This window comes from Pipistrellus kuhlii, unplaced genomic scaffold (genome assembly GCF_014108245.1).
Source record: "Pipistrellus kuhlii isolate mPipKuh1 unplaced genomic scaffold, mPipKuh1.p scaffold_m20_p_3, whole genome shotgun sequence".
NCBI classification, from domain to species: domain Eukaryota; kingdom Metazoa; phylum Chordata; class Mammalia; order Chiroptera; family Vespertilionidae; genus Pipistrellus; species Pipistrellus kuhlii.
The window spans coordinates 179,643,414-179,667,748 of NW_023425529.1; the positions used below are offsets into that span (position 1 = coordinate 179,643,414).

A 24,335-nucleotide genomic window follows, 5' to 3' on the forward strand; every position below is an offset into this window, starting at 1 on the left:
CATACTGTTGTCTGTGTCTGTGAGTTTTTATTTGTTTATTTGCTGCTTTCAGTTTTATATCCACATACGAGTGAAATTTGTGTGTGTGTGTGTTTTACTTTTTGTCTGACTTATTTTGCTTAGCATGATATTCTCAAGGCCCATCCATATTGTCACAAATGGCAGTATTTCATCTTTACTTAATGGCTGAGTACTATTGCATTGTGTATATGTACCACATTTTTATCCAGTCCTTTATCAAAGGACACTTGGTTGTTTCCGTGTCTTGGCCACCATGAACAATGCTGTAATGAACATAGGGATGCATAGATCTTTGTGATTGAATGTTTTCAAGTTTTTTGGGTAGATGCCCAGGAGAGGGATTGCTGGGTTTTACGGTAACTCTGTCCTTAATATTTTGAGGAGCCTCCCTACTGTTTTCCATGGTGGCTGTACCTGTTTACATTCCCAACAGCAGTGAATGAGGTTCCCTTTTCTCCACAACCTCCCCAACACTTGTTATTGAAGAGAGCCATTCTAACAGGTGTGAGGTGGTATCTCATTGTAGTTTTGATTTGCATTTCTCTAACAGCTAGTGAAGTTGAGCATTTTTTTCTTATAACTGTTGGCCATTTGTATGTCTTCCTGGGGAAAGTGTTTGTTCAGGTGCTCTGCCCATTTTTTTAATTGGATTGTTTGTTTGATGTTGAGTTGTAGTATGCGTTCTTTACATATTTTGGATATTAACCCCTTCTTGGAGCTGTTGTTTGCAAATGGTTTCTCTCATTTCTTTTTTTTGTTTGGCTGGAGGTTTCAATTGCTGTGTTTATGCATCTTTTTAAGTTGAGAGTTTTATTTTTTGTAGCGCTGGTAAAAGGATGTGCAAATAATAATAAACTAAGGGTTTCTAATACCCATGGCATTTGTTTTCATTTGAAGACCCTGTAGCAGATGCATGGTCTTATAACCATGCATGGTCTTATAACCATGGCCTTCTCTTGGTTCCACACATTGTGAGTGCTCCTTGTCAAAGGTTTCCATCATGTTTACTGTCAGAGTGGCAACACAGTTCTCCCTGAAGAGGACAGTGGAGGCAGGATCCTCCAAACCTGCAGGCAAACACACTGGGTCCTCATCCTGAGCAAAGGCTGTTTAAGAGTTGACTCAATTTGTCAGTGCATGCCAACCCGCTTTCCCAGAAGACAACTGGGAAGGGTTGATGCAGACATCAATCAGACATCAATAAGAACAATACGCTACTTAAATTAAGGTGGAGCATATAAATGAATGCACATACATTTATACTGGTATATCTACAATATGTATTGTATAATATATATATATATATATATATATATATATATATATATATATATATTGATATATATATATATATATATATATATATATATATATTATTGATTTTTACAGAGGGGAAGGGAGATGGATAGAGAGTTAGAAACGTCGATGAGAGAGAAACATTGATCAGCTGCCATCTGCACACCTCCTACTGGGGATGTGCCCACAATCAAGGTACATGCCCTTGACTGGAATCAAACCTGGGACCCTTCAGTCCACAGGCTGATACTCTATCCACTGAGCCAAACTGGTTAGGGTTATGATATGGTTTTATATCTTAGTATAATATATATGCAAAAAAATCTCAAAAAGATACTTTTTAAAAAATCCTCATCCGAGGATATTTTTCCATTTTAGAGAGAGTGGAAGAGAGAGGGAAAGACAGAGAGAAATATCGATGTGAGAGAAACACATCGATTGGTTGCCTCCTGCACATGCCCTACCAGGGCCTTGGCCTGGGAGGAGGCTGCAACCAAGGTACATGCCCTTGTCTGAAATGGAACCTGGGCCCTTTGGTCTACAGGCCAGTGCTTTATCTACTGAGCCAAACCGACTAGGGCAAAAGGATACTTTCTTTAACACACAGCAAGCACAATTCTGAGAGAACCACAGCTCAGGGAGAAACATTTAATCTTTGAAAGGTGACACAAACTCTGAGGCATAGTACAAAAGGATGACATTGTCACAAAGTCCTCACAGATTACTCTATTCAACCATAAACTGTCTTAGTTCACTGGATATTCTGGTTTTGATTTGATGTAATTTTCTCTTAAATGGTAGAAAGAAAATGATAGTCTCTGGAGACATCCATATTCCTTAAGCAACATGGATGTCATTTGATTAGTTTAGTCTATTGTATGGATTCTGGCTCCCACCTACTCACTGCATTAATATGTATTTTCTCATTCAAGCATTTTATAGTACTTTTGAAAGCCCTAGAGAAGCAGTACATCTCCTTGAACAGAAAATTAGTTCTCATTACTTTTCCTGCTGTTTAATTTCTTTGGTTTCATGTTAACAGAGAGCAATGAAAAATAACCAGCAAGCTAAGCAAAAAATAATATGTATTAATATGTATATATTATTATTACATATAAGGGATCCCTCAAATGTATACACACACTTTGAATAATTATAAAGGCAGACTTATTAAAATACATTTCACTTTCAAAATTAAGTTATCTGCTGTTAAAGTGTGTATGTATTTTTATGGACACCCTATATTTATATAATAATACTAGGGGCCCAGTGCACGAATTCGTGCACCTTGAAAGGAACCGTGACTGTGAGGCTGCAGTGGGCATAGGGGTGGGTCTCAGCCCATCCTCCACACCCCTGCCTGGTCCCTCCCACCATGGCCCCCAGTTCTCTGTCTGCTGGCAGCCCCACTCTTGCTACTGCTATTCCCATGCACTCATGGCACTGGCCCTGCTTGCACCCACTGATGGCCCTCAGGAGTAAGGGGAAGTGGAGAAGCTCTCAGGGGAGATCGGGGCCAGTAGTCGCCGCTTGTACCTACTGATGGTGCTGAGCGATCAGGACCAGCCCCAGGTACTAGCAGCAGATGCAAGTGGCGGCTCCAGTGCTAGCAGAGGGTGCTAGTGGGGCTGGCACCATCAGCAGGTGTGAGTGCCAGGCATGACTGTAGTGCATGGGAGCAAAGAATTTTCAATAACCACCAGAGGCTTACCCTGGTGACAGTGGCCAGTGCCCCGCCTTGGTCTGGTGCCCCCGTTCACCTGCTCCACCATCCCGCCATGGCAGATGCCTGCCATGTTCCACACTCTGACACCCACCACATTCCCCTGGTGCTCAGCACATGTCATAGCGACCGGTTGTTCGGTTGTCCTACAGTTCAGTCTATTTGCATATTAGGGCTTTATATATATAGATATGTTATATAGTATATACTATTTATATATAACATGTTATTTATATGGTATAATATTTATATAAAATATATTTTGAAATAAGATAATAGTTTTTTTTCTAAGAGAATACTTATTGGTAAATTACAGGGGTAGAAAATGTAATTCCTAGAAGAAATGGGCTTAGGAAATAAGTTATCGAGGTAAAGGAAAGGCCAGTGGAGCTTGAGAGTGAGGACGCTAATGGTAAGGTGCTTGAGGATAGGGAGGGGGAAGGCAAAGGCATGGGCATGCTCCCTGGATGGAGAGAGCCTATAATAATGTTTTTATATAATATAACACATGTAATTATATGTATGTGCATTTTTGACAGACAGATGGCATTGTGAAAGCAAATACTTGCTAGGTTGCCTTCTGGTGCTATTCCAGAGTAAAAAAAAATAAAGGAAGCATTTCTACACTTTCCAGCAGCCTCAGCAGGCGTGAGAAATAATTCTTCCTTTCTGTCTGTTCAACTTGTACCCAGTTAGTCTATTACATTATATAAAGGCAGTGGGGAAAGAAAAGCATACTTCAATGTGATATCTGTCACATCCCAGACTGGAAAAGGGTACTACACTGTTTGCTTAAGGGTATAATTTTGCCCTTTGTCTTAATTAGCAGTTGGAAGATTACAAGGCATGAAAATTAGGTGACAGAAAAATAAATGCATGCTCACCTGAGCCAGCAGTGTCCTAAATTAAGTTATTTTCTCTCCCTCGGAAACAGACAGTCATGCTAGAAAAAGAATGAACTGATTTAAAAGTGAGAGAGAGAATGTACAAACCAGAAACTTAGTGCTTTATAGAAGTATGAAGATCTTTCTATAATCACCTAAGCATCCTTCATTCTCTACATCTTTTTATTAACAGTCTCAGGGTAACTATGAGGTTACTCGGAATTCACTTTAAAAAGAGCAAGCACTCCCTCTGACCTTTGAAAAGTCATAAGGCTATGCAGAAATGGGCACGGCATTGTTATTTTGGTTTTAATTATCATCACTGGTGCTGATATTTATGTCTAGAATCAGATTAGAGGCTGATGACATACAAAAGCGGAGCCAGGATACCAGGCCATTAGGTGAAAAAGCAAAAAGTCACATTAAAAAAATCAAATGGCATATCTCTTCTGTGACAGGACTGTCTTTGGCATTTATCCCTCACTAGGGTTACCAGATTTATCAAAAAAACCCAAAGCTGATAGAAACAAAGCATTAACCTGAACAGGACATCCTATTAAGTTTTAATTTCAGATTAGCAATGACTCATTTTATTATTATAATTATTTTCTTATTTCAATATTACCCAAATATTACAGGGATATACTTATATTAAGGATTTTTTATTTCATTAGCATTGATGTTTATCTAGTGTAACTTCCTTGAAGGGAAACATTTATTTAGCAACAGCAATGTAAGCTTTTGTACCTTGTTTTTAAGAGCACCTTATAATTATTCTTGGGTTGTCTATTTATTTTAAAAAGCTGCCTGTAGAGAGTTTTAAACAACTACAATTAATGCTTAATATTCTGAACTTTGGTTTAAATGTCAAAAAAATTAGAAAAGCATAGATCCACATTTAGGTCTTTGTTTTGCCTTTATAAAGAAAAAGTTGAATTAAATGATGCAGAATAAATTGCAACTGTTCATCCCATATAGAAAAAGTGTAGGGAGGGAGAATGGATGGCAGCTTATCTATGTTCTATTCATAAAGAAAAAAAGGACAAAAAACTAATTCATAACTGTAGACAATTCTGAGAAATACATTATAAAAATGTTCTTAGCTTGTCTTTATTGTACATTTTGAGACTTGAATGCATTATTATAAATGATTTCTCCAAACAAATAAAGATTTCTTATCTTAAAAAATATGTTGGTCACCAGCATGCCAGGTTAGACAAATGAAATATAATTTCTTAATAATCAAGAAAAATATTGGAAGAAGTAATGCAAACCCAAAAGACTGTTGATTAGTAAGGTTGACTGAGTGTCCTATTTTGAGATGCAAATCAACCTACAAAATATCATTTACAATACTTTAAGTGCTCAAAAGTTCACCTAACTTTTCTTCCTCCAGTGTTACAAAAACTAATTTCATTTTGATTGGTCTTCAATTATTTGTAATCTGTGGGCTTTCTCCAAAGAGTATTGCATATATTTGTAATCTTCTATAGATTTATATACAAGGAAATAAAGCAAAGAGTTTCACTTAAATAGATTTAATAGGAACAAGAAAAAATAAAGAATTTCTGGGGCTATGTAGAATTTTCAGAATTTGTGAGATATCAGAATTTTCCAATGTGAGTCAAAGACACAATATTTATTCACTTCTTGGAGGTAAGAAAGTTTGTGCTCCTGGCATAAAATATCGGAAGACTCTGAGGCTGTATGTTCTCATTTCAGTGTTAGTATTGACAGCTTTGAACTCTTCAAACAACTTTCCTCTGCCCCTTTTTCTACCCTTTGTAATGGGTATAAATACATGAGCTTACCTTAGGGGCCAAGTGTTAGATTATTGTTCTTTTATGGATTTAAATAACCTCAAGTGACTGGTGATAAAACTGCAGGCCTCATCCTGACACGGGAATATCTTTGTGTCAGGTCTATACTGGACAGTGATGGGTGGAGATCAGATGCAGTAGCGAGTGTAGGCTAGCATTCCTGAAATTGGAAGGGTGAGCTCAGTACCTATTATGGACAGAATAGGATGCCTAGGCCATTATCCTTTCTCTACTGCCTTTGGGTTCACTCTCTCATGGAAAAAAAGAGTTGTTTTCAGCCTAAAAATTCAAGGTATGACTGAAGCATATGTGTTTTCTCCTAATAGAACAAGATAAGCGAACCTCATTCCTTTTTTGGAAAGCCACGATTCTGTCTTGATAACCATTGGAGAAAACTTAACCAAATGTATAAATTCTTACACTCAATTTAAGAGACATGCTCCCAGATTTTGAGAGAGAGGGGTATAGATGTTTTAACACCTAAAGGCATCATAAATACACTAGAAATCTTTAAACTAGGTATTAATTATTCATTTATTCAACCAATATTTTTTAAACAATTATATTTGGGGTAATATACTAGACATGGGAGATATAGTCTTAAAATGAGACATGGTCTCTATGTTCATGGACCTTGTATATGAGATGCTGCTAACTTTAAAAGGAGAACCCTAATCTTTGCCAATATCAGTTGAATGAAAACTATCACCAGAATCCAGAGAACAATAGCCTTCACATAATGTGATTCTAAACTAATAAATGCAATGGAGAGTATTTTATTTTATGTAACAGGGGCATGCATGACAGTTTATTACAGCCTCCATGCAAATAATTTTTGCTGAGATATTTCAAGGGGCCAGATCCAGGAATAAAATAGAAAAGCAGCTGTATTCATTTGCATATATTTGCATGTTCACTGCACATTCTTCACTGGAAATTAGAATTCTTGGAAGTTACCTCAAAAATGTAGTTTCAAAGTTTTCGTTTCTCAATGCCTTCTTATAAACCTATTCATGGTTTCCCAGGTATTCATACCAGAGGTTGGGAATACATACTATACTTAAAAGTTTTCTCTTGCTAACCACATTGGAAAGATACATTTACCTTTCATAAATGTCACAGATGTGAAATCTGAGCCCAGAGAAAGGGAGAGTCGGAGTGCTTACAGAGAGTTTAGTGCTGAGAATGATGGAAGTCAATATCAGTGGGTCCCACATGCCACCCTTCTAATTCGAGTCAAAAGTGTGGTTCCCCAGGTAATCTTCTTCATGTCAGGAAAGGGTAACAAGCCTCCTATACCGTTATTTAAAAAAATATATATATATATTTTACTGAGTTTTCACAGAGAGGAAGAAAGAGGGATAGAGAGTTAGAAACATTAATGAGAGAGAAACATCGATCAGCTGCTTCCTGCACACCTCCTACTGGGGATGTGCCCGCAACCAAGGTATGGTTGGAATTGGACCTGGGACCTTTCAGTCCGCAGGCCGACTCTCTATCCACTGAGCCAAATCAGTCAGGGCAAGCCTCCTATATCTTTAGATAAGGATTTCGTTGATGTTTCAGTTCTGTTTTTTGTTTTCCTGTTACGGTGGTATATTTAACAGCAACGATTGCATGTTATTTCCTTGATGCATGTCAGTAACTTTGCTAAATGCATTTGTCATTTTATTCATTTGATAAAAAGGAAAAATTTCTGTGAGGTAGGCAATCCTATACAATAAAAGCCTAATAAGCTAAGTGTCCGGATATTTGCTCTACTGGTCAACCGGTTGCTATAAGGCATACTGACCACCAAGGGGCAGACACTTTGACCAGTAGGTTAGCTTGGTGCTGGGATCCAGCCAATTGAGACTGGGTGAGATGGATTGGACACACCCTGGAGCCCTCCCACTGTCCCTCCCAAGCCCCCATCATGCACTGGTGGGGGGTCCCTCGGCCTGGCCTGTGCCATGGCTCTATCAAGAACCCTTTGGGGGATGTCAGAGAGCTGGTTTTGGCTCTATCCCTGCAGGCCAGGTCAAGGCACCCCACTGGTGCCCAAATCCATACACCTGGTCTCTAGTATAATTATATTGATTTTCAGATAAAGGAACTGAAATGCCCAGAAGTGATTTGAACATAGAAATAGAGTTCGCAAGTAGGCTAGCCAAGATTCCAACTAGACCCATCTGATGAGTGCAAATACCAGAATGTTCACCTCTACTTACCCTGCTAAGAATTGCTATAAGACAATAATTAAAACAGAACAAATGCCTGGAAGAAAAGCAAGCCCAAACCATTTAGATAGGGATAGGGAGGGGGTTAATATGTAGTGAAGTGTTATGTGAAAATTTGATTATACATTCTTTATATGCACCATATGCATGCAGAGATAGACAGTAAATTAGGTTTATTTATTCTCACCATCTTTATTGAAAGCAGAAGCTTAAAATAAAATAAAAAAAAAGCAAAATCTAAATGGTCAGTCAAGAAGTATTAAATCAGGGGTTATTTCTGGAAATCTAAATCAGCCCGCTAGCCCTTTCACGCTGGCTGTTCAATATCATAATAAGCATGCCCGCCACTTGAACTGAGAGTTTCAAAACTTATTGGTACCAATCTGATAAATCTTGAAATAAAGGAGTCATAAAATTCACATTACAAAAAGGAGAATTAAAATGAAAATTGCAAACCCTGGTCTATTACATTACAACTTGATTTTTATCCCTTTAAATCATTTTTGCATAGAAAGAAAAGGACAATTTTCATAATTTAGGAACTGGTTGATTTGCTTGCGCACTGTGCTCAGACTTACCAAAAAATGTGTTCTTGTTTAAATGTAACAGAAATCACCATGCTGAGGAGAGGTATGAGTGTCCTAGAAAAATAATCATTGCTTTTATATTTTTTTCCAGTGCTCCAAAACCTACAATTATCTTCATCTCCATCAATTCAGAAATTTGGCTCCAAGTTCCTCTACAATCTCACTTTACCTACACGCCTCACCTTTCCTTTCATTAAGGCAGCATTTTAGTTCTGACACTATGTCTATATACAAATCCAATTCCTGCCTCACAGTATTGCTTAGGTTATAAGACCCGTTTATGTGTATACACCATGTCTTTTCTCCATTTCTTTACCTATTGGAGATTCCATTTAAATCTTACCTGCTCCACAAGACAGATTCTAAAGGGTTATGTTACACGCTTAATCTATTAACACTTACAGTCATTAGCATGTTTTTCATACTTTGTGTGTGTATGTGTGTGTGTGTCTATATTGGACAATAAAAAAATAAAGACATGCAATTCCTTTAATCCACAGTGACAGTGCTAAGAATGTATATCTATAATAGTAAAAGTATAATATGCTAATTAGACTGGACAGACAAACAGCCTTCCAGATGTTATTCTGGACATCCTTCTGGACAAAGCCATCACAGCATGGGCTGAAGTAGAGGCAATTAGGGGCAATCGCAGGGGGGGGGGGCGCGGGGGGGTAAGCAAGTGGTTAGGGGCAATGAGTCAAGCAGGCAGAGTGGTTAGGGGTGATGAGGCAGGCATGGAGAGTGGTTAGTGATGATCAACCAGGCAAGTGGTTAGGGATGATCAGGCAGGCAGGCAGGCAGAGGTAGTTAGGGGCAATGAGGTAGGTAGGTGAGCAGTTCAGGTTGATTAGGGAGGCAGGCAAGTGGTTAGAGGCAATGAAGCAAGCAGGCAGAGTGGTTAGGGGCAATCACCCAGGCAGGCAGGCAAGCGGTTAGGAGCCAGTGGTTAGGAGCCAATGGTCCCAGATTGCAAGAGGGATGTCTGACTGCTGGTTTAGGCCCAATCCCTGCATTTGGACATCTCCTGAGGGGTCCTGGATTGCAAGAGGGTACAGGCCAGGCTGAGGGATCTCCCCCTGTGCACGAATTTCATGCATTGGGTCTCTAGTATATCTATAATAATATATATAGGATGTACCCCCAAAATGTATACGTACTAACAGCTGATAGATCAATTTTGGAAATGAAATGTATCTTAATAAACACTGCCTTTATAGTTACTCAAATTGTATTGTACATTCTGGGGTTCTTGTTCGGGCATTAAGAAGGGTTCAGCAATCTGGAGAAAGGCTTATTCTTGCACAAATTTCATTCATCAGGCCTCTAGAATATATATATATATATATATATATATATATATATATATATATATATATATATATATATACATATATGTATATATATGTATGTATGTATGTATGTATGTATATATATTTACTTTGAAGGATAATCACTTGTTCTTTCATTTGTATGATTTCTCATTGTAATATTCTTAATTGTATTCTATGACCTACAGTATCATCTAGCTTTCTATTGAGTACTTTTTTTAAAAAGTAGAAAAACATCTATTTAGAGCTTCCTTTCTCTTGCTCTGATCTGGACTGGATGCTCATTAGCTACATGCTGTCATAAGGGGCTTTATGTTACTCAGTTTCCTAACTTGGATGCACTGTATTCTGGAAGACTCTTCTTCTGTGGCATATCTTACAGAAAGTGTGTGTAAGAAGCAGTGCACATGAGGATAAAATATAGAGGGGGGGGGGACCCTCAAGGATGAAAATGATCTTTTCTTACAGATTTGTAGACATTGTTCCATTGTCTTTTAGCAAAAAGGTTGCCGTTGATCAGTCCAATGTTCTTCAGGTTTTTGTTCTTTGTATATAACCTGTTTTTTCTTTCTGGAAAAAAATAGGATTTTCCCTTTATTACTTATGTAGGAATTGTTACTTTGTATAATCCATTCTAGAGAATTCAGGGGGAAATCAGACTTTTTTTTTTTTAGTGACTCCCAATAGCAGTATTTATCGGTCTTTTATCTGAAGATTTTTAGTGTCTTCTGAGAAGACTTCCTATCATGTCTTTCCTGGAGAATAGATGTAGACTGAAGTTAGGATATCCTCAATAGTGGCAACTCCTTATCGTTGTGCAGTAGATTTGTCTTTTGAAAACACAATCAGCCGAAACTGGTTTGGCTCAGTGGATAGAGCATCGGCCTGCGGACTGAAAGGTCCCGGGTTCTATTCCGGTCAAGGGCATGTATCTTGGTTGCGGGCACATCCCTAGTAGGAGGTGTGCAGAAGGCAGCTGGTCAATGTTTCCTCTCATCGATGTTTCTAGCTCTCTATCCCTCTCTCTTCCTCTCTGTAAGAAATCAATAAAATATATTAAAAAACAAAACAAACAAAAAACACAACACAATCAATTTGGGTAAATCAGCATTTTAACAACAACAACAAAAAGGTGTAATTATAAAATCATTAAACTATCTCATGTAGTTGAGACCTACCTTTCCATAATCTGCTCTGTGGTGCTGGGATGGAAATCTGCGAACGGTATCTGTGCTCTGCCATCTGGTTTCTGCCAACAGGAGACAGCAGGGGAGACAGGGACGCAAGAGCCGGGGGCTCCCTCCCATCAGCATTGCCCAGTGGCTGCATTTGGGTTGGTTATAATTGATACAACCTTTGTTCCACATCCCCAGAGCCGGTCTCATCACCCCCAACTGAAATACCAGCACCAGCCAGCAGCCCTGCCCCCCTCTGAACCTCCAGAAGTTGAGTCTCTGCTCTGGACGGGAGGGGGAATTTTTGTGGGACCCCCTTTCACGTCCCGCGTGGTTCATGGTTCCGGTTCAGGGTTCGGGTTTGGGTTTTGGAGAAGACCACAAACAAATGAAAGAGACTAGAAAAGTATTAATCTGGGAATATTGGGGGCCAGGCAGGAGCCCACCTCTAGTGGGAGGACTACCCCTGATCTGGCCTTTTATTAAGGTTATGAATTACACCCATATCCTTTAGGCAGGAAATTCCAATAATAGACAATCAGCAAGAATTTACATAAGACTAATAGGTGGAAGCTGCTTTATCTACCAATGTCTCAACTAAACAATGAATGATTAGCTCTGACCATTCAGAGCAATTAAGGTTGGCCAGCCTTCCAGATTCCCTTTTCATATTTCTCAATTAGTGACAATGATCGATTTCCAGTTTCCAGCACCTTCCCAGCACTCCATTAACAACTTCCCTCCTCTCAAGGGTCTGGTGGGCCCATTTCCTAGGTCCTAGGTCATGGTGAGCCCATTGTCTTCCCCTTGTTCCAGCTCTAGAGCTGTCACCTAAGTATCTTCTTATCCCCATCTTGGTTTTTTTTTTTTTTTTTTTTTTTTTTTTTTTTTTTTTTTTTTTTTTTTCCCCAGGCCTCCAATACTTCTCTCCGTTAAATGCTGGTTTGATTTCTCTTTACACAAGATGGCTGTGACTGGAATGCTCCAGAATTGACCTTGAAGCAAGTAAGAAAGACTTTGAAAAATGTGAGTAACGACAGCATTGCTTGAATATTATATAGAAGAAAATAGAACGTTGTGTTTTAAACTACAGGCTTTGAAGTCCCACAGAGCAAGATTGCATCCTGGCTGTTACTTGCTGGGGTGTGAGACTAATAATTTTGAACATCTGTTTCCATATAGCTAAAATAGGAAGAATCCTTATTTTTTTGGGTTATCAGCAATAAGTGAGATAATAGATGTGAAACACTTAGAACAGAACAGTGCTTGACCCATAATGAGTGTTCAATAAATTGTACTTAACATATTAGAAATAAAGAAAAGCTGACAAAATTAAAGTAGATACATATTCACATTGATTCAAAATTCATCAATTTATGTTCTCTCTGGGTATTTCCCTTTAAGGAATTAGTGTGTTATATTACTAATACATATTAAAAAATATTATCGATACTTTATTACATTTTGGAAAATTTGGCATTGACATTGAACTCTAAAAGATTCTATCTAGTGAAAGTTCATTCATATATGTGATAGGTTCCAATTTGCCACTTACTTGCTTCTCACTACCTTCTCCTATTTTTTATTTCAATAAATCCTCTTTCTCTTTGTTTCCTTTTTCTTTATGTCAGGCATTTGTATTTCTTAAGCAGTTTATCTGTGTCCAACATTGAGTTAGCACATGTAAACCATACTATTTGCTGATTACTTTATCTTTAGAATACGCTGGATTTATTTCAAATAGTTCTTCGGTGCCATTCACTGAAAGTAGCCGATCCTCCAGATCTCTTTCACATTTGATCCAATCCTCCTTGACAGTTCCTAACGAGTATTTTCCCTCAGGAATGGATAAATTATATCATGCAGCTAATAGTTTGAATTTTGGAGCAGTTACAATTTTTGAAAGTTACTAAAAACATATATTACGAGCCTCAACCCTCACAATGAACTTACTCTGGAATTACTCACATTTCACAGATAAAGAACAGTGGACCTCCTCAAGGGCAAATATAGTCACTGGTAGAGTCAGTGAAGTCTCCCTTCTCATCTTGTACTAACTTTTGACTATCTGCTCCATGAACTCTGAACGTTATACAAATGTGAGGCCTCTGTCCTTGTCTATCATAGCCATTGAGGAAATGATTGAACCAATGTTTTATTTATGGCCAATTTCTTTCTATTTATAATGTAAGTTCTTCAAAGGAGTACTGTACCTACTATCTTGTTCTCAGTCTAAGGGTTGAAGTTGACAAAACATAGCATGTTTGGATCATCTGGGAGACTTTGTGTTTTGATGACTTTGGAGGCATGTGTGTGATGTTGAGGTGTGGGGTGAGGGGGCAAGGATGGCGAGGTTCGCGAACCTCTGTGTTAGAGTGGTGTCAAATGAGCCATGGAATTCCCTTGCCTAACAGTATTTTAACACTAGAATATTTCCCTGCTTATAATGAGTTAAAGAATTCTTGATTCAAGTTAGAAAAACCAGTTTATATTATTTTAGATACACACACCCGTCCTAATGCTTAATCTGCTTTAATATTGCTGTCATCTAAGGGCTTCAGAGTAAATGTTTAGGATCACATGTTCATTAAAATGATTTATTCTACTAGTTAATTGTTTCAGTTCTTCAAAGAGCCAAATTAACAACAAAATTAATAGGATCGTGCAATGCCATGTGTGAGGCAGCTCCGTATGTTGGAAATACCACTCCACAAAGATGAAGTGGCTTGGGCTCTGGTCCATCTCTGCTACTCATTAGTGTTTTGGCCCTCGGAAGACATTTGCCTTCCAGTATCTTATTTGTCACATCCATAAAATGAGGTGAATGAATGAAGTACAAAGATCCTCAACACTGATTCTCTACTTTCTGATTAAAAAAAAAATCGAGGTTTCAACAATCAGATTAGTTCAAAGATATTCATAATTAACAAAATATCCCTAACACAAACACACACACACACACACACACACACACACGTACACACACGGGATGGGGGGCATATCTGAGTGATTTTATGGTTTCAGGTAAATATAGATGATTATTATCACATATATTTTATACTACATATTATATATCTCCATCTCTATCTGCCTCTATATCTCTATCTCTCTGTCAGCACACATAATGGACAAAGTGCAAAGTGCAGCCCTTTGAATTCTAATGAACAGATGAGAGGTTTAATTTTCTCCTTTGCTCTCAGAAAATGAATTTTATGTGGAGAACTGTCATTCCTAGCCTTTGCTCAGGAATGAAAAAATAATGTATTTTATGTTTGAGTTAAATGGATGTGGGACGGATGTACACATAGCCTTCTGTTTGTATATGTTGCTATATGTCAGATAAACTGAGGACTTTGCATCATATGGAAGAATTTTTCAGTATCATATTTAACTAGACATTTATTTGCCTGTGTGTATGACTAGATATCTACCTAATAAAAGAGTAACATGCCAATTGACCGTACCTTTGTGACACCCACCAGCCAATCAGGAGTTAGTATGCAAATTAACCCAACAAAGATGGCAGGTTAATTTGCATACACAGACACTGAATGGGGTGGCGGTGTGGGCGGGCCTTTTATGTCATTGCCATGGCGACAATGTGGTCTGCACCACCCCAACTGCTCTGGTCCTCTGGGCAGCGTGGGAAGGCGGCTCCGGCCAGAGTGAAGGTGGTGCCAGCAGCCAGGAGAAGGAAGGCCCCATGCACAAAGATTTGTGCAAGAATGAGTCTTCATGTATCGGGCGCCTAGTACATTAAAAAAAAAAATAAAAAAATAAAATAAAAAAAAAAATATATATATATATATATATACACACACACACACACACACATATATATATAGTTGCTATATATTTAAAATATAATACAAAATTTATTTGTTTTTACTTAAGAATTTATTCTATTGACAGTTAATTTATTGAATTTATTGCCTTTGTCAAAGTTGATACAATGCACTTGGTTACACTCTAACGCCATCTTTCATGATAAAACTAATAGAGTGGACCCACGTCAACAAATAAAATAAGAGCATCCAGTTAGTATAATCATCTTTGTATTATGAAACCAAAATGTTTATTCTGAATTATCCACTTCTTATCCGAGCTGTATTTTGACACAAACATTTTTTAATACTCCATGAGCAAGAACTGAAGACTCAGAAAGGACATAGATTAGGATCAGTGGCCCCAATTTAGTCTGCTCCCCTCACAGTGGCCCACACGGAATAATCAGAGGTGATAAACAATGAATTTAGTGGAGACCTCTGACCTTCTGTGTACAGAATAAGATAAGGTGCACTGTAGTCCCTCTGCTAGTTTATCTTATATGTTCTGACTTCAATATGGAATCAGATGCTTTTATGAACACTGTTCCACCTGCATCCACTCTGTCTCCTGTTATGTCTTTACTGGCCTTACGTAGACACAGTTAGGAGTTGTAGGCAGTGACAGGGTAAATTGTCATGCTTTTAAAATGTCTTATTTATTTGCATTTGGAGATCTTAGAACTAGACATGTTAAACTATGGTATTCTTCTTCGTATAGTTCTTCATACCTAACAATATAGTTGAAGTAATTTGCTATAGTACTCAAAATTATAACTTAATTTTCTTTAAAAAATATTAGTCCTGCATAAAATTTTATAATCATGCTTTAGTTGTATTTCACTTTGTGGTATTTTGTCATGATTTTTTTCTCCTATGATAGGGGGAAAAGTCTGACTTTACGGGATATTTCAATTTCACTGAAAAGACTTTTGATAAAAGTCTATGCCCAATCAAATTACATGCATACTCCTAAAAGCAACATCTTAATAATGTATTTTTAGTTATGACATCTCAGTGTTCAATAACTTGAAGGTATTTTTGGTAAACAGTATTTTGTACTTAGATTGAAAACTTAACCTTTGACAATATATGTAGGCTAAAGGTCATAATCCTAAAGATAATAGAAAGCAGAGAATTGAGCCAAAGAGACATTTTAATTCCACTGTCAGGATTTGAGTTTTGTTCTGTTTTGCACTAAATTTCAAAGTAGTCTCAGAAAGCAATAAAAATAAGATGATTTCTTACTCAATAGTGTTAGTTATCATTTGTAAAGAAGTATTTCTGTATCCAAATATGTCAAAGGAAGGAGGAGGAGGAGAAATAAAATAATTGAAAGATAACTTAGGAAATTTGAAAGAAGGGGTAAACGTGGGTGGAGAAGTATGAGGTTTCCAAAAAAAGGGAAAAGGTGACGGGGAAATGTTGAGGGAAGAATGTAAACTTTGGATCTGAGAACATTTTAAAAAAATAAGCTTTTAATCTTTTTAGAGACAGAAAAGGAGGGGGACAGAGACAGACACATTGATTGGCTGCCTCCAGCACGGGCCCTACTGGATGATCAAGCCCACAATGCAGCATGTGCCCTGATTTGGAATCAAACCAGTGACTTTCTGATTCATGGGTCAACACTCAACCACTGAGCCTTATGGGCCGGGCAGTCTGAGAAATTATTATTATTTTTAAAAATATATATATTTCATTGATTTTTTTTTTTTTTTTTTTTTTTACAGAGAGGAAAGGAGAGAGATAGAGAGTTCGAAACATTGATGAGAGAGAAACATGGATCAGCTGCCTCTTGCACACCCCACACTGGAGATGTACCTGCAACCAAGATACATGCCCTTGACCGGAATCGAACCTGGGACCCTTCAGTCCGCAGGCTGACGCTCTATCCACTGAGCCAAACTGGTTTTGGCTGAGAAATTATTAATAAAATACAATTGGAAGTTCATAAGAAAGAACAATAAAACTTGATACAAAGCAAGTGCCATTTTCATTTGAGTGACAGTGGAGGGACACATGCTTTATCCCGTGGACCTTGGAGACACTCCTGAGCCCAGGAGCTCAGATGCTCCACACACCATCTCCACTGGAGACTTGCTTTTATTACCGTATAATTCATCCTTTCCTCCCAAGTTATTACCATGGTAATTGTTGAATTTCTCATTACGGAAAGCCAGCCTTTCATAAATATTATATGTGGCTATTATTGGCAGACACAGTGTCAGTTCCTTAAGAAATATGGAAATTCTGTAATATGAAGTGATTCATTATTTATCTTTTTTAAAAAAAATAATTTTAATGAATACAAGCGCCTCTTATTCATTAAAAATAGAACAACAAAAATATCCATTCAGCCATTATCCTCTTGATTGATCAGTCCCATTAAGCTCAATATCCACGCAGAGCACCTGAAAGCACCTTCATTCTTCTTCAGAGAGCATCATCACGCTAAAATTATGTGCTTTTGGTTACCATCAATTTCATTTTATGGATATGAAGACTTTTTTCCCCTGGATTGAGGTAGATTAAGATTACTTTTCACTCACCCCATTCAACAAATTCTTAGTAATAGAACAGAACTAAATGGCTTCTATTAAACATTCATTTATTTGCGAGGAAGACAGTTCCAAGGAAAGTTTGGCAATAAGTTCAGTGTGGTTCTTTGATCTCATTGTAGGACATCCAGCCAGAGTAGTTAGTTAAATTTGCCAGTAACTGTACAGCAGTGTGTTACCGGTGCATATCAAGAGGTAGGAAATTATCACATAATTAATTCCTCATTGTTATTTCGATGCTAGAAACCTCTGGGATTGGCACCTGTTCACCTTTCTCATTGTTTATGGAGTTTCCTGGTCTCTTATTTTGCCACTTGGTGGTGGATAGAATAAGCATTCACTCCCAACGAAATCCAAACCACCCCCCATGGACTGCTATTTTGTCAAGTAGAGAAGAAAAACTTTGAAAAGGGTTTGGTGATGAAAAAAAATTTCATGTGATTGTAGAGAAAATACACAGTTTTTAAAGTAGTCATCTTCAGTTCTCACTTCTGTAACTTTTCTTAGTTGCCAAATGTATTGTTTTTCCTCGAAATTATCCTTCAGAGGAGAGGACTATCCGCATCCTTGAGGACTCTCTTATATAACATGTCTCTCTCAATCATTTTGTTCCGAACAACAAAGTTCAGGTTTGCCTGAAATGATTTCAAACTCTGCTAGATTTGGAGGTTTACAAAACCTTATTCAATGGGTAAAAAAGAAGGGAAGGGCCCAACCGGCAGGGTTTAGTGGTTGACCTATGAACCAGGAAGTCACTGTGAGATTCCTGCCCAGGTTGCAGGTTTGATCCGGATTGTGGGGTGTGCAGGGGGCAGCTGATTGACGATTCTCATCATTGATGTTCCTCTCACTTTCTCTCTCTCTCTGTCTCTCTTTTCCTTCCTCTATGAAATCAATAAAAAAAAAAAATATGTTGGACAAAAATGAGGGGGGTAAATTTAAGACAGATTTTCTAATTATTCATAGGGGTATGGCTTCACTGTTGCAAGTGTTGTATATGGTTGTCAAAAAAACATTTTGAGAGACAATTGAATATAATTGGCAGAAGGCAAGGCTCTGTTATTCCCAGGCAGATCCTTTGGTCCCTGAGAACCTAGGAGAGCAAAGTGCTAAATCCCAGCAGAGCAGCAGGACTATTTTCCAACAGAATGGTGTCTGGGTTTCCTATTATGTGTCTTCTCTCTTTAATCACACTTTACACACAAGTATCAAGGTCATGCTCTTCTTGTTCTATGTTCCTATCTTTTCAGACACCATTTCCCCCCTCTAAATCTTGTTTGCATTTTAAAACAACTTAGAAGTCAAAGATTCCATGCTGTGGAAAAGATGAAATAATACATCTAACATCACTGTAATGATTGATGGTGGAGATATGCTGTCAAAGAGACATGTGAAGATTTTGACTGAGAATGGAAAAGAGCAACATTTCTAAAATAACCTTTCATTTTCCAGAGCCATGTTGTCCAATATGGTAATGACTAGCCACATGAACCAACTTAAATTTAAATGAATAAAAATTCAAAAATTCAACTCCTCAGTTGTCTCAGTCACATTTCAAGTGCCCGATAGCCACAGTGGCTGGAGTTACCATGTTATAGTACAGAACACTTCTATCATTGTAGAAAGATCTACTGGATGACCCCATACTGGAATATTTGATGTTAAATGTCTGGGCAATTAAAAGAATTAATGTTATAAATAGACATTTGATATTTCATTTTTGTGCCTATGCCTTAAGTTGATCAAAAGCATTTTTTGGGATAAAATGGGGAATTATATTACATTTGAGGTTATTTTATATCTGAGAGCACATAGTAATATATTTAAAATATAAATTTACCATAGTTAATAAAAATATCAATGCATTCAATGCTCAAACAGTTTGTTAATATTGGGGCATACTTAATGTTGGCATCAACTGTTGAAAAGCAAGTATTAAAGTCACCGGTTTTCAGGTAGTGACTACAGGATTTCATATTTAATGAAAGTTTCGCAACTTTCATAATCCCTGATTTCATTTCATCATGACATTTACTACCACAGTCTTCTGTTTTACCAAAGGGCCCAGGGGCACCAAATAAGATGCAATGTGAAAATGTAATATAGAATAGTAAAACTTGCATGCAAGAACGAGTGAGACTTGTATTGCCTTTAAAGTATTTTTTCTGGACCTGATAAGCAATCCTTATGGGATTAATGGCCACTCCTACCAGGTGATCCAGAGCCCAGCTTCAACAATTGAGTCTTAATGGAATTTAGAAAAAAAAAATATGTAAGACCAATTTCTAAATTTACAAACATAAACCTGCTTGATGTTCGAATCAGAAATCCAGAAGGTTTTTCTGCCAGTAAATTGCTTTGGTTATATGGGTTTCCTGAAGGAATATTAGCAAAAGCCTTTTGCTGGGGTTACATGTTGCTTTCATATTTGTGTGAAGAAGTAAAATGATTAACTTGTTAGGGTCCTCACTGTCTCCCTCTTCACCTCAGTCTTCTCCCTGATTTTCCAAATTTATTTTTAAAAGATATTTTTATTGATTTCAGAGAGGATGGAAGAGGGAGAGAGGGATAGGAACATCAGTGATAAGGGAGACTCACTGGTTGGCTGCCTCCTGTACGTGCCCTGTTGGGATCAAGCTCACAACCCAGGCATGTTCCCTGACTGGGAATCCAGCTCTGAGCTCCTGGTTCACAGGTCAACACTAAACCATGCCAGTCAGGGGTATATTCTGAATTTTAAAAAAGGACAAAATTTGCCCAGTGGACATCTTCAGAAACTAAGAGCTGCCAGGATAGGGGCCAGCGTGCCCCTCCCCAGGGTGCTGCCCAGAGATGTGGAAGGGAAGCTGGGGATGAAGGGGCTGGCCAAGAAATGTAGTTCAGGGGCCAGGAGGGCATTCTGAAGGAGGGCTGTCCATACATCAAGTTCTAATTGAGCCCCAATCACTTTACTGTGCACTGTGTAGGGGCTCCACATAAAACAAGGAACTAACACATCAGTTTCCATGTCCCCATGCAGTTAACTGTCAAGTCAAGGAAAGAGACAACTTAATCACCCCACAAACACATTTAACAGTTTTATCCCCCCCGTGACTTCTGTGTGACAGCCATTGTTCTAGATTCTGCGTATAGCAATAAACAAGGCAGAGGGGATCCTTGCTTCAGTGAACAGATGTTCTAGTGAGGAGAAACCAACAAACACATGACAAAAACAAAGAAATGAACAAGTTGAATGTAAACCCTGGAGAAGGGGTATGAACTGATCTGTAGATCGAATAGAGGCTGTTAGACTGAAGAGAGGCTGTGACAGAAGTTTCTGACTTGGTCTGAAGGTAAGGGGGAGTCTGCCATAAGGAAGTCATATCTGAGAAACACTGGGAATGCTGACTCTGTCAGCTTGGATGAGGAAGAGGAAGGGAAAAGGAGATTGAGAGGGAAATAGCATCCTAGGTAGAGTACACATGGAGGGAAAAGTCCTACAAAGGGACATGACACATTGGAGGAGATAGGAGAAGCCCAGTGTGGCAAGATCAGGAAGAAACAGGAAGGGGGACTGAAATGTCATGAAAGAAATAAGCAGAGGACAGATCATGCCATGTCAGAAAGGCCACAATAAGGAGTTTGAATCTAGATTTTATTTTGCATGCAGTGAAGGTTTCAAGCAATTCAATGTGAGGAAGAGATTGGGGTGGGATGGAGCATGAGGGGGTGTTGGGAGATGAATTGGAGGCTTTATGACACCATATGAAAAATAAATTCTAACTCTTAGGGAAAAAAGAAACTAAAGTCCAACTTCAGTGTGAATATGACAGAAAGTGGGTCAGATAGACCAATGAGTGAAGACCAGGAGAAACTATTGGAGAAATTCTGGAGCCATCGGAAGTGGAAGTGATATTGAGAAGACCTTTCTTTCTTCAGTCCTCTTCAGCATTTCCTGCTGGGTGGATGTGTTTACCTCCTGGATCTCTTTTTTCATTTAAAATATCTTGTTAGGTTATATCAGACATATGCAAATGATATCTAAATGAATGTCTTTGAGTACTGCCATTCAATTACCTTAAATGTCCCCCACATTGCTCTGGGAAAATTTTGACAAGGGTCCCACAGACAATTCAAATTTGGTATTTTCAAAGCCAAGCTCATTATTCTTTACCATTGTTCACCAGTTACTTCTTCTGTGGTCCCTTTCTTTTCTTTTTTCTTTTCTTTTCTCTTAGGGTAGGGGAGTTGAGGTTGCCGGTGCGGGGAGTTATGGTGTTTCTTGTGGGTCGTTTATTTTCTTGTATGCGTTTATGGGTCCAGCCTCCTCCACCTCCCTCCCTCACCCTCCCCTCCGACTCCCCTCCCTCCCATACCTCCTCCCTCCCCTCCCCTCCCCTCCCCTCCCCTTCTCCTTCCCTCCCCTTCCTTTTCACTGTTTGAAGCATTACAAATAGTAGTACATGTGTCTCCCTTTTTCCCCCTTGACCTCCCCCCAGCCTCCCCTCCCCTCCCCCCACCCCCCACATATGCCTTCACCTTCCCCCCCACCTCCGTGTCTTGTATACATTGGTTATGTTTATATGCATGCATACAGGTCCTTCGGTTTATCTCTTACAGCCTGCCCTCCAACCTTCCTTGCCTTCCTGCTGTAGTTTAACAGTCTGTTCAATGGTTCTTTATCTCTATAACTATTTTCCCCCCATTTATTTTCTTTGAAAAATCTTGCAACTGCAGACTAGAAATAAACATATAATAACAAAAACAGTTTGAGTCCCAATTTCAATGTCCAACAGTTCTGAGACCCAGTTTCAATGTCAAATAGTTCCTTATCTGTACATATCAGCAATGATATCTGGATGATGGACAGATGGTGACAATGCAAGTCTGACCCTCTCTGGTTTGGTCCTGGGCAACCTGCAACAACGCACAGCTGCTGACTGCTAGCGTGGCCAAGTGTCGTCAATGTCTTCCATCTCTGGACTGTTTCTCCTCTTATCTTCCTGATTGGAGCAGACCTGAGAACTCCTCTCTGTTGCAGGAATCCCCATGGTCTTGGAGTAGTTTTCTGAAAATATACAAACATATTCTTGATGTGGTCCCTTTCTTAATTATAACTTCAACATCCACACAATCACTCAAGTAAGAAATATTGCAGTTTCTCTCAACTTCCTTCCACTTCATACCTCAAATGCAGTTCACACAATCAAGGCAGTTACTCTTTGAAATGTTCCATCCTATAGTCGCTCCATTTTGATGAGCACTTTTTTAAGACTTGCCTGGAGGATCACAATGAGTCCCTCTTTTACTCACCTTTATCTTTTCCATCTTTGATCTATCCACCTTTCTATTGGATATGTGTGTGTTTTTCTACAATGCACATCTGATATTGATTAATGTCACTGCTTTGTCTACTACATAAAATCAAGATGTGGTCTTCACCTACACTTTCAACCTTTCATGCACTCTAAACTTGAGCATGCTAGGCCGTTTTCCTTCTCTAAATATGTTATTCGGCATCAGTCTCCATAATTATATGATTAGTGCAAATAAATTCACCAAGGTAGAATTAATCCTCTTCTCCTTTATTCTCTGATAGAACATTCTCTTATATTGCACAACACTCAGAGCAAACCAACTCTGAGTGTTATACAATACTATTGACTTTGTAGCTACAGAAGCACACCCTAATTAAAGGCAGAGCCAATGTAATCGCTTCATCCTCATACCCTCAGGTGCCTCTGTAAAATTTATTTCAGCAGTTTGCACACGCATATGCACGGTAAATGTGCTTTATTGAATTTAATGTTGCCTTGTGCTATCTAAAATATTCCTTCCCCTTTGAGCCCTAGTTCTTACCTCCTCTATGGGGAATGATACTTCAAAACCCATGTGTATATGCATAGGAAATAAATAAAATGATATAAAAATTGTTAGCTGTGCTTAAAATGGAGGAGGATGACTAGGTAGAGAGACACAGTGAGAAAAAAACTTTTCACTCTCAATCTTCTGTACAGTTTTAAGCAAATGAAATTCCTCAAACCCAGTCATGCTTATTTGAAGACTTGAATATGTCAAGCCAACCTGATGTTGACTGAAGAGTACATTTCAAGAGTGCAGAATGATGAAATATATATTTTAATCTCACATTTTTATTATGTCATATTCTAGCATCAGAAGAGTTTAAAGTTTCTTTTTTAATGTTTACATAAAAATATTATTCTAGACTTTAAAACAGAAAAAAGATAAAATTGAATGCTTGTAGCTTAACAATTGCTATCATTTTTAAAATATTTGAAATGATCATTTAAAAATAATTTTGATATGATTTTTAAAACTTCTTAAAAAATTTTTTTCTTTATCTCTCTCCAAGGTTGAGAAGAAACTAAAGGTAGTCAGTACATTTATCCCAAGATACATTGTATGATTTATGTCATAACTTAAAAAATAGTTATTGAGAAATACATATAATTGATTTATCCATAATTTAAAATGTATGAATAGTAAGACTATTAAAGGGGTGTTACACACAACAGAGTTAATGAGCCATAAACTTACCTGGAATGCAAATGCTGGCTTTGGATGGGTCTTAGATGTCATTTGTAACTTCAATAATACAACCTGCCTTCTTCCTTTGATCATACTTTAATTGAAGATACATGAAATATAAATTGTTCCCTTCATTTATTGTACATATTGAAGAATTACATGCCACTAAATCCCTTGGTATCTTACAGTGATTGTGATATATAAAAGATGATTCTAGCCTGGCCGGTGAACCAGGAAGGTTATGGTTAGGTTCCGGGTCAGAGCATATGCCCAGGTTGCAGGCTGATTCCCCAATATGGGGCATGCAGGAGGCAGTTGATCAATGATTCTCTCTCCTCATTAATGTTTCTCTCTCTCTCCCTCTCC

The 24,335-nt window shown here is 38.2% G+C and overlaps 1 long non-coding RNA gene across 1 annotated transcript; it reads left to right on the forward strand.

The window, feature by feature from the left end:
• Positions 1-454: 454 nt before the first annotated feature.
• On the forward strand, positions 455-24,335 carry LOC118730226. The gene is made up of 3 exons (XR_004991404.1): positions 455-465; positions 18,171-18,192; positions 24,208-24,335. It is a non-coding gene; the product is annotated as an uncharacterized LOC118730226 (long non-coding RNA).